At 40.9% G+C, this 9594-nt stretch overlaps 1 long non-coding RNA gene across 1 annotated transcript; it reads left to right on the top strand.

Moving 5' to 3' along the window:
- The first annotated feature begins 5392 nt into the window (after window positions 1-5392).
- LOC119535735 lies at window positions 5393-8222 on the top strand. The gene is made up of 3 exons (XR_005217282.1): window positions 5393-5720; window positions 7188-7331; window positions 7852-8222. It is a non-coding gene; the product is annotated as an uncharacterized LOC119535735 (long non-coding RNA).
- The last annotated feature ends 1372 nt before the right edge of the window (window positions 8223-9594 follow it).

Genomic DNA, 9594 nt, shown 5'->3' with positions numbered 1-9594 from the left:
GCCTCAAAATATTCATTATGAAGAGAGAGAATATTAAGGACAAGGTAATTCATATTTTATTCATCTAAATAGTTCAGAGATTATGATTATTCACATGGGCATGCATATGTGTGTGTGACACTGCGCCCTTTTTTTTTAGTAAATGATGATACATAACTGCATATGTGGCTACTGAGCACTTGAAACATGGCTAGTAGAAACTGAGATGTGCTGAAAGGTGGAAGTAACCTATGTTTCCATCAACAGATGAATGGATAAACAAAGTATGTATATACATGCAAAAGAATATTATTTAGCTATAAAAAGGAATGAAGTTCTGCAAACTACAACATGGATGATCCTTGAAGACATCATGTTGACTGAAACAAGCCAAATACAAAATGATAAATCTCGTATGATTTCACTTTTATGAAATACCTAGAATAAGCAATTTTATACAGACAGTACATTACAGGTTACCAGGGGCTGGGGTGGGCAGGTATGAGGAATTATTACTTAATGGGTTGTTTCAGTTTCCTGGGCTGCTCAAGCAAATACCATGAAATGGGTTGGGTTAAACAATGGGAATTTATGTGCTCACAGTTTTGAGGCCAGAAGTCCAAATCCAAATCAAGGTATCATCAAGGCAATGCTTTCTTCCCAAGAACTGGTGTTCTGGGGCTGTCTGCTGGCAAAACTTGGTCCTAGGCTCCTCCATCACATAGTAATACACGTGGCAGCCTCTCCTGGCCTCTCTCTTCTCTTCTGGGTTGCATTAACCTTCAGCGTTTTTTCTTCCCGTGGCTTTCTCTCTTCCTATCTGAATTTCATTCCACTTATAAAGGACTCCAGTAATAGGACTAAGACCCATCCTGGGCCACACCTTAACTGAAGTAACCTTATCAAAAGGCCCTACTTACAAAGGGTTCACAGCCACAGGAATGGATTAAGTTTAAGAGCATGTTCTTCTGGGGTATATCCAGCTCCAACCCACCACATGGGTATAAGTTTCTGTTTGGGATGACGAAAAAGTTTTGGTATTGGATGGTGGGAGGTTAGAACAGTATTGTAAATGTAATCACTATCACTGAATTATACACATGAAAGTGGTTGGAAAAGGGAGATTTTGTGTTGTATTTATGTTACCACAATAAAAGTTTTTTTTTAATTGAGATACGCTGTAACTGCAAATTACAAATCAGATTTCAAAGACTTAATATTAAAAAAAGAATGTAAAATGTCACAGTAATGTTTTTCTATTGACAACATGGTGAAATTATAATATTTTGATATATTGGGTTAATTAAAAGTTACTAATTTTTTTTTTTTTTTTTTGACGTCTTCCATGATGCTAATGACCAGCCAAGTTTGGCTACAACTGGAGTTGAACACTAGGCAGAGACTGAATTCAGGAAAGAAGTCCAGGCACTAGCTGATGATCTGAATCTGGAGAAGCTGGAGTTTCCAAAAAGCATTTTTTGGCACCATCTACCTCAACAGTTTTCGACCCAATTTTCTTGACACACTACCATATCACAAGTGCTTTGTTACTAAAAAATAATTATAATTCAATTTGAGATTTAGTTCCCTTTTAGTAAAATAAAGCACATTCAAGGATACTTCCTAACCAATGTTTTTGTTTATGAATCAATATGCTTTCTCTTTTTTTAATAAACATTTTCCTTTTAGAATAATCTCTGATTTATAGCAAAATTGCAAAGATCGCACATAGAATTTCCATATGCTCCACACCCAGTATCCCCTATTATTAAAATTTTAGTATGGTACATCTGTCACAATTAATGAACCAATATTAATACATTAGTATTAACTAAAGTCCATACTTTATTCATATTTCTTTAGTTTTTACCTAATGTTCCATTTCTGCCGCAGGATCGCACTCGGGACACATTACAATTAGTCATCAGGCCTCTGTAGGCTCCTCTTGGCTGTACAGTTTCTCATACATTCCTTGTTTTTGATGATGTGACAGTTCTGAGGAGCACTCATCCAGGTATGTTGTAGAATGTCTCAGTTGGGATTCGTCTGACGTCTTATGATTAGACTGGGCTTACGTGTTTTGAGGAGGAAGAACACAGAGTTAAAGTACAGTTTTCATCAAATCATATCAAGGGTACATGCTGTCAACTTGACTTATCACCATTAATGTTGACCTTGAGTTGTCAGGTTTCTCAACTGGAAAGTTACTCTTTTCCCCCATTTCCATACCATGCTCTTTAGAAGGAAGGCACAGCGCATAACCCACACTGAAGAAGTGGGGAGATGAACAATACGAGCCCCATCTTACAGAAGAAATGGAGGCGAAGCAAGGCTAAATATCTTTCCCAAGGTTTCAAACCTAGTAATTTACAAAGCCAGGATTAAAACACCCGGGCTTGATCAACAGGTTTTTCTCATGGTCTTTTGGGAAGTCCAGAGTAATTCCTTAGAACATAGGAAGGGAATACAGAATCCAATTGTCTTAGAAACAGCATAGGCTGGGAAGCAAACAGACATGGACTCCATCCCTAAGCTTACCCCCGAATGTTCATGTGGCCTTGGGCATGGATTATCTCCAGGCTTGAGTTTACTCCTCTGAGAGACAAAGCAACAGAGTTTAGGAACCCGGGCTCCGGTGTGTGAATCCCAGCCCAGCCAGTTAACTGTTTAACTGTGTGCAAGTGCCTTGCTTCTCTAAGGTTCAGTTTCCTTGTCTGAAAGATGGTTGTAGCAAATACATATCTCAGTCCACAAATTAATGTGAGTGAAAAATACAATTTTGTTTTCAATATCTCAGCTTAATTTCTACCTTGAACTCCTTTTGTGTCTGAATAGCATATATTTTGCTCAATCAACCCAGGGTCTTCTGCCCTTTCACCCTATAACCAAGTTCTGAGGGTGCTTATAAAGTACCATCTGTCCATACTGATATCTACAAAAGCAAAAATCCTTTGATTCTTTTTCATAAGTTCAGGTTGGCAGCCACAGCAGTCAGCCACACAGAACCCTGCTGCCCCCACTGCCCCCATGTAACACTCCTTCTTGTCTGCTTTCTTGTCTGGGACTCTCTCCACAACTGTCTTAACACATCTAGGTGTCCAGAATCCAGGTCACACCAGAGTCTGGAGAAAACTCTGTAAGGCCATTTAAGTTGCCACCTACTGAGTCACATCACAGAGCTGCCTCCTCTCTCAGAAGTCTGGCCACCTCTCTTGGACTGTACCTGTGAAATGGAGCTTGTCACTTTGAGGTACACAGACCTCTGTGTGATTTTGACCCATCCCTGGGCTTAGCTCCTTCCCAGAGACCCACTGTGGTGGTCTGGAGCTATATGTCCCAGAAACACACATCTTAAACTTAAGCCATTCCTGTGGATGTGACCTCTTGTAAAGAGGACCTTTTAAGGAGGTTCCTTCAGTCAAGGTGTGGCCCAGCAAAGCCAGGATGGTTCTTAATCCTATTACTGAAGGCCTTATAGGGAAGGTCACCCAGAGAGAGAAAGCCACCCTGGGAGCAGCCAGAGGAGAAGACAGGAGAGGCTGCCATGTGCATTGCCACGTGACAGAAAAGCCAAGGACTAAGGATCACCAGCAGCCAGCCCCAGAACTCAATGACACCTTGATTTTTTATTTTTCCTAGCCTCAAAGCCATAAGCCAATAAATTCCCATTGTTTAAACCAACCTTTTGTTTTAGCAGACAGGAGATTAAAACACTCACTAACATCAACAATCTTTTCACTTCCCCTAAACCCATCCCTCTAAGCCCAGGAAAACTTGTTTCTGGAGTAGAAATGTGTTGCTTTGCACTTACTTAGAAGTTTTCTCCCAAATCTTTCATCTCTGCCTTTTGGTTCCCCTAAAGGCCCAGGCTTTTGAAATACAAAAGCCAGGAAAATATTTTTTCTTTCTGTAATCTCCAATCTCATCCCCTTCCTGAGGTCACAGAATGGCCCAACTGCTTAGATGGGAGAAGTGGACATGAAGGAGAGAGGGAGCAAAGAAGCATTAAAAAATTGGAAAAGAAATGGAAATAATCTATCAATATTCAAAGATATTATTTATTTCCAATAATAGTACTAATTACATAGGTTTGAAAATAAGAGGATTTAATCTTGAGTTACTAAATAACAAGAATTTCTAAGACTTCTCCCAGTTCTAGACTTCCAAGTTCTAAACATGCCTGATCAAAAGTAAATTTAGTCACTGTGGCAGACAGTTTGGTGGTTCTCCCCAAAATTAAACATAGAATTACTATATGCCTCTGCAGTTTCACTCTTAGGTATATATCCAAGACTTGAAAACAGGTGCTCAAACAAACACATGTACATGCATGTTTATGGCAGAAATATTCACAGCAGTCAAAAAGTAGAAATGGCCCAATGTCCATCAATGGATGAATGGATAAACAAATTGCAGTGTGTACATACAATGAAATATTATTCAACCATAGAAAGGAATGAAGTACTGACACATGCTACAATGTGGATAAACCATGAATATATTATGCTAAGTGAAAGAAGCCAGACACAAATGATACGTATTTTGTGATTCCATTTTTAGGAAGTATCCAGAATGGATAAATCCATGGAGACAGACACATACTGGTGGTTACCGGGGACTGTGGGGAGCAGGAATGGGGAGAAACTGCTTAATGGGTGTTCCGGTTTGCCAATGCTGCCGGATGCAAAACACCAGAAATGGATCGGCTTTTATAAAGGGGGTTTATTTGGTTACACAGTTACAGTCTTAAGGCCATAAAGTGTCCAAGGTAAGGCATCAACAATCGGGTACCTTCACTGGAGAGTGGGCAATAGTATCCGGAAAACTTGTCAGCCAGGAAGGCACGTGACTGGCATCTGCTCCAAGTTCTGGTTTCAAAATGGTTTTCTCCCAGGACATTCCTCTCTAGGCCACAGCTCCTCTTCAAAATGTCACTCTCAGTTGCTCTTGGGGCGTTTGTCCCCTCTTAGCTTCTCCTGAGCAAGAGTCGGCTTTCAATGGCCATCTTCAAACTGTCTCTCATCTGCAGCTCCTCTCTCAGCTCATGTGCATTCTTCAAAGTGTACCTCTTGGCTGTAGCAAGCTTGCTCCTTCTGTCTGAGCTTATAGTGCTCTAGTAAACCAACCAAGGCCCATGCTGAATGGGTGGGACCACATCTCCATGGAAACTATCCAATCAGAGTCATCACCCACAGTTGGGTGGGGCGCATATCCATGGAAACGCTCAAAGAATTACAATCTAATCAACACTGATATCTCTGCCCATACAAGATTACATCAAAGATAATGGGGTTTTGGGGGACATAATACATACAAACCGGCATAATGGGTAAAGAGTTTTACTTTGGAATGATGAACATGTTTTGGAACTAGATAGAGGTCGTGGTTGAACAACATTGGGAATGTACTAAATGCCACTGAATTGTTCACTTTAAAATAGTTAATTTTATGTCATGTCAATTTCACTTCAATAAATTATTATTTTTTTAAATAGAAGAATAAGTATAGTGTCTGCCCAGAGATCTTCCATTTGCCCCTCCAGATCCACCCTCCTTCTGTTTTTACCCTCTCCATCCCTGGAAGGCTGACCAGCAAGGATCACATCACAGAATTCCATGCCCTCTGGCTTCCAGCTGCTTTGGACCCTGGGCAGCCCCTGCAGATTTGGAGGGAGATGGGAGATGTGTTCCTGACTTCCTCCCCGAGCAGTCTTCTTGAGCTGGCTGGTCCCTCCACAAAAGGTCAGTGCTCCTCCACCAGCTCCACTCTCCCTCTTTCCTGCCAGACCTTGTGGTAGCCACAGCTCAGCTCCTACTTAGGTCAATGTTTCTGCACTATTCCCAGTGGTTTTCCCGTACCCACACCTTTGTGAATAGCCCCCTTTTAAATAAACACCTCCCTGGGTTCCCCTATTGCAAGGGTGTCCTCTGTTTTTTGTTGAGATTCGAGTTGACAAGATGGGTCAAAGTCAATCCTTCTCAGCAACCACAAGCTTGCATTGATCCACTGGAGAAAGGAGATGGAAGGGACCTTGTACAGATGTCTTCCAAGGCATATTTCTTTTGTTATCTCATTTTAGGGTGAATAATTAGTTCTAAAATGTAAATATTTATTGAAGGACACATACAATAACAACCAGCTCAAGAAATCAACCTGTAGCAAAATATCTGCCACATGAAAAAGGAAAAGAAAAAGACTTTTTAATACAGCTCTTCAGAGTGGTGCCAGCATGAAGAAGTACATTTTATTTGTTTAGTCCAATCCATTTGGTTCTCAAAGTGTGGTCCCTTTTCCAGCAACATGTCTGTGTGAGACCAGATTTTCTTTATACATGTCAATGAAAACAACATATCACAACAGCTTGAATGCAGAAGCAGATATGAGAAACCCACTGACTTGAAAAATTGAAAAATTTTGCAATTCTTCTGACTAAATTGTTTTTTTGGGGGGGGTATTTTTTTTATTAAAAATATCATTTATGTTTCCATGTAATGGGTTTGCCATTGTTTTTAAATGATTTAATGTTTTTTAATTATTCGATTTTCATTTCTAATGTGCAAACATCAATAGATATAACCCACATAAATAAAAGCTCCCTGGAGTTCTCAATTAATTTTAGAATGTAAAGAGGTCCTGAGACCAAAAAGTTTGAGAACCACTAATTTAGTTGACAACCATTGTTTTAACATTTGTGATATGCCATAGATATGCCATCTATGATACAGTTTGTTGGCCACAGGTGGGATAAAAAGAAGAGAAAGTCAGAATCCTCGCCCTTAGGAGCTCACATCTAGAGGAGCAGATGTTGAAATGTATAGCCACTTTAGACTTATTTGTCTAAACCCTCAAATGAGGCTGCACAAGGGTGATCCGGGAACCCTGAGCCTGTGTAGCCCTTAATGCAGATAAAGGGTCATTGTGTCTCCAAGACTCCCCTGACTCCCCAGGCTGAGTGTTAAAGGGTGAAGAGGAAAGACAGAGGGAGGCAAGGCAGGGAAGGACAGTCCCGCTGAGGGGATTAATGTGTTCAAATAACCCAAGGCAGGAAGGAGTCGGTGTGCTCAGGGAAGAACAAAGTTTGTTTAACATTCCTGTTGTAAGGCCCACACAAGAAGCAGCTGAAGTAGCTGGTGGGGAGGCTCAATTCCTACAAAAAAGAAAAAAGAAATAGCTATTGCAAAATCTTTCTCTTTTTTTCTGATTAGCAGATGATAATAATTAACTTCCCCATGTGACAGAGGAAATGAGCATTGATGATTCAGTAGAGATGCCCATTGAAAGGGAACTGGAACTGTGAAATATGACAGGGCTCCTCACACTAAGTCCACATGGAAAATCAATTTTGTTTAATGGTAAGTAATTTTTATACTTTTATATTCAAACAAACATATATTATGGGCTGGAATGCAAAATCCCTGTGAATTTTTAGGATAAAACTTAAAGAAATACCCTGTTTGCCACCAACTACTTTGTGTACGTTCATAATCTTCGGTGACTGTGGGTACTTTGGTGGAGACGTGTGCCTAGCACTATTTGATGCTAATTAATCACTTGTCCACTGCTTCTGCCCTATAAAAGGATCGTATCTTTGGAAGTGTAGTTTCATTTTCTCCTCTTTCCACGTCATACTTCCATTATTCTGTCCAGTCAAGTTTATTTGTATTTAGGCTTCAGATTTGTGTTGGAGGCAGCTGGAATGCCTCCCGATGATCCCTTCCTTGTGGTGATCACGCCCTTGTGTGATCCCCAACCCTTGAATGTGGGCTGCAGGTAGGAATCAGCTTCTAATGAACAGAATATGACAAGAGGGATGGGATGTCACTTCCAAGACAAAAGACAGCGACTTCTATCTTGCTCGCATTCTCTCTCCAGCTCTCTTACTTGCCCACTCCAAAGAACTCTAGTGCATTCATCCTGAGCTGCCGGAGGGAAAGGCTCACCTGGCAAGGAGCTGAGGGCAGCCTACAGCTGACAGCAATCCAGAAACTGAGGCCTTCAGCCCACAAGGAACTTCCTCTTTCCACAACTGCTGGGAAGTTGATCCTGCCCCAGCTGAGCTTTGGAATGGCAGCAGCCCAGATGCTACCTCGATTGCACCCAGGAGAGACCTGGATGCAGAGGATCCAGCTAATCTGGGCCAGATTCGGATCCACAGAAACTGGTTGATAAAAACTTGTTTTTCAAACCCCTACACTTTGGAGTCATTTGCTTCATGGCAAAAGATAATTAATATATTTTCTTTTGTTAGGTTGCACATTGATAAAAAATATCTGCCTTCAATAAAAGAGGACAAAATCTTGTGCTCTGCCAGGCTGGGAATGATCCAGATAACATAGCAGGTTGAGACTGTGGGAAATCCATTCCTCGGGAACAAAGGTTCATGTCCATCGTCTTTCTCCAAGGCAAACTGTGAAATCTAGTTTTTGATATGCTCTGTCCAATTACCTCCCAACTTCCATAATTATATAAAGCCAACAAAGCTGCATGTTAAAGTGTCTCCATTCCAAGAATTGCTACTATTCACTTGAATTCTCTTCTCTCTCTTCTTTTGCCTTCAAAAAGTCAATAAATAGGTGACTGTTTATCAATGATGACAACTTCCTCCATGGTGAGGAAGACTCTGAACTCAAAAGAGATTTTTATGTCTTTGTTTTGTCCTTGTCAATTTTTCTCCTATCCTTGTTCTGATATTGCCTCTCCCTGTCCATGCCTATTATCTAGACCAGGGAATAATAAATAGCATTTAAATTAATATAAATAGGTATTTATTATACCTCTCCTTTTTTGTTAGGGTTTCCAAATTTTGGCTGGATCTGGATCTAGCAGGCAAGTTGGGTGGGAAAGAGAGCAGGCATTGGATTCAAAATGGGATGATGCTTGGAGTGAGCCAGACTTCCAAACAAAACATGCTGTGTCAGTCCCAGCCTCCTAGAAGCAGACTTCAAGATAAGATTAAACATGTGAGGATTTCATAGGGGAAATCCTAGAAAGAAATTGGGGAGGGAGTTAGAGAAAGCTGGGCAAGCTATGAGACCATGATGCAAGTCTGACCCTGCATGAAGGAGACAGGAAAAGGAGGTCAGGTGGAAGAATCCTAGACTGTCTTGCAGTCTAAGATGGGTTTGGTAAAGCTTTAGGGGAGCACTTGAGCCAAAGTTGGCTGTCAGAGGAGTCCTGCATCTCCCAGGAACAGGCCTGCCTTAGCATCTCTGCTCTCCAGGCAGTGGTTGGGAGTAGCCCTGTTGGAAGCTCAGCCTTGGCACAGGCACAGGGATGGATTTTGGAGCACAGCAGCTGGGGCCCTTGGTCATTGAAGCTCTGTGTGGTTGGAAGTCCACAAGGAGCTTTCTCTCTGCCACCACAGAATAATAGCCCCTCTTTAAGAGTTTCAACATACTTGTTATGGTCACTAGAGAATCAATGATAAATCAAGACAGCCATGTAAATATCTCGTTTTAGGGGAGATGGACACCAAAAGTATGAACAAAAAAAAAAAATGAATAAAATATCTAATCATGATAATACCTTAAGGAAAATAAAAATCATGATGCAATTAAGACTGACTTCTTGGGGGAGAGGGAAGGGAACTTATCATGTTCAATCATGTTTTCTGCT

Source organism: Choloepus didactylus, chromosome 6, assembly GCF_015220235.1.
Source record: "Choloepus didactylus isolate mChoDid1 chromosome 6, mChoDid1.pri, whole genome shotgun sequence".
NCBI classification, from domain to species: domain Eukaryota; kingdom Metazoa; phylum Chordata; class Mammalia; order Pilosa; family Megalonychidae; genus Choloepus; species Choloepus didactylus.
The sequence above is the reverse complement of the archived record's forward strand: the minus strand, read 5'-3'. Positions and strand labels throughout refer to the sequence as shown.